General features: G+C 45.1%; 1 pseudogene; it reads right to left on the bottom strand.

Moving 5' to 3' along the window:
• Positions 1–638: 638 nt before the first annotated feature.
• On the bottom strand, positions 639–1713 carry LOC138159197 (mitochondrial glutathione transporter SLC25A39 pseudogene; annotated as a pseudogene).
• Between the last annotated feature and the right edge of the window lie 304 nt (positions 1714–2017).

The following is a 2017-nucleotide window of genomic DNA, read 5'->3' as shown; positions in this document are numbered from 1 at the left end:
TTTAAAATAACTTCTCTTTTTTCCAACTACATATCTGTATGAGACTGAATTTTCTTCATGTAATTCAACCAAAACAACACATCACAACAGATTAAATGAAGAAGCCTGTATAAGAATCTATCTTCTGATATTAATGAGATTTGCAAATATATATATATATATATATATATATATATATATATATATATATATATATATAGTATAGCGTGTACACACACACACACACACACACACACATATTATAGCAAAGCATCATCTTTGGATCTAAAGGATTCAACAAGAGGGAGATTAAGACAAAGCAGGACCAGGGTCTGAGATAGATGTCCAGAGGAAAAAACAAAGGGACCATAGCAAATTTTGTTTCTAAGGAAAGGGGGGGGGGTGAACCAAGAGCTGTGGCATTTGGTCTGTGGGGAAAAAAAAAGAGGGGAGTTTTGTTCCCTGCATGGTGTCCTAGTATTGCCATGTAGGAGAGAAGGTGGAGTGGGCATCTCACTCACCCTTGGTCATACAGAACAGAGGATAGCACTCTACTCCATAACCTCCATGATAAGGAAAGTTTGTGTAAGTCCCCTCTTCCTGTTGAGGGCCATAACCCTGGAGGTTGGTATATTCCATCTCTCTCTCCCACTCTTCCCTCAGGGTCCCTGAGAGCAGTTTTCCAGGTTCAGTCTCTGGAAATTTTTTTTGCTAAATTCGTAGGTGCATGATCACATGACAGTACAGGAGGGAGCTGCTTTGATGATCCATGGGAAGAAGCCTACAAAGAGTCCTCCGACCCCAGACTCGTTTGAATTCATTGGAGCAGCAGCCAGGTGGAAGGGGAATGTGGGAATGTCATTCTCAAGGCTCCCACGCTTCCCAACTCTGTCTGGCGCTGAGTTTTCACCACATCAAAAGACAGTGTGAGCACAGTAGCTACTGTTCCTGGAAAAGCTCCAGCCACATAGCTGATACCAACTTAAGTCCGGTCCTTGGCTGCCATGTTACCTAGCCACATCTTCACTAATTTATGCTTAAACCAGTACAGGGCTGAAAAACGCACATCCCTCAATGCGGTGGCATCCCAGCCAAGCCCCAGAGAGCACCAGTCACTCTGAGAACACGGCTGCCCTGTCACAGGTCTCTGGTTCACAGTAGGACAGATGCTGGGCCTGAAGCTTTGTTCTTACCAGCTCCAGAGGACTGATCACAGTCATGGTGCCCAGTAGGGCCATAGCTCTTGCTACCATGGGTACTTAAAGGTCAGAAGTCACAGCTTGGCTGCATAAGAAACTTGAGCTGGTAATAGGTGGTAAAATAAATGGCGGTGGCAGGCACTGTCATCACTAGTGTTGCGTGGAGGTCACTCCACAGGGTCCTGGAACCCTCTTGCCGAGTAACAGTCACAAAGGCACCCTTGGTGCCTGTGGAAGTAGGTGGGATGGTGGTAGCAGACAGCACAGTGAGAACCATTCTGACAGAGATAGAGGGACTCTAGAGTGCCATTTCAGTAAAGCATACACTTCCATTTAGTATAGAGGATGTTGCAGGATCCCTGGTACTGTGCCAGCCCACTGGTGAAAAAGGACACTGGGACTGTAGTCGGACCTTTACCACATCCAGCAGGGTGTTGAAAATGGAGATAACAAGAGCCCCTGTGGCTGATGCCACCATCTGCTGCAGGGGGCTAATGCCCCCAGGTGCCTTCTCTGCCACTACACTGTATGCCATGTGACCTATACTTTACAATGGTTAACCCCATAGTATAGAGGAGGAAACTGAGGCTCCCCAGGGGCCTGGAGCAGGGAGCTGATGGAATTCTTCCAGGATCCTTCTTCTTCCACCTGCCCCAGGCCCTGTGGGGGTTCCACAAATAGAGATATTTTTCACAAAAGTATGTTATGTTAACGTGTAATGGAATTATTGTTATTTTAATGAATTACACAAATATTTTTATATTTTATCAGTTTCAATTTCTAACATGGTAAATATCTGTGGATATAACTCACATAAACAAAAGCTCTTTGGAACCCTT

Source organism: Petaurus breviceps, unplaced genomic scaffold (assembly GCF_028583685.1).
Source record: "Petaurus breviceps papuanus isolate PSGF00001 unplaced genomic scaffold, PetGlider_PUasm1.0 175, whole genome shotgun sequence".
Taxonomy (NCBI): Eukaryota; Metazoa; Chordata; class Mammalia; order Diprotodontia; family Petauridae; genus Petaurus; species Petaurus breviceps.
This window is presented reverse-complemented; position numbering and strand designations above follow the sequence as displayed.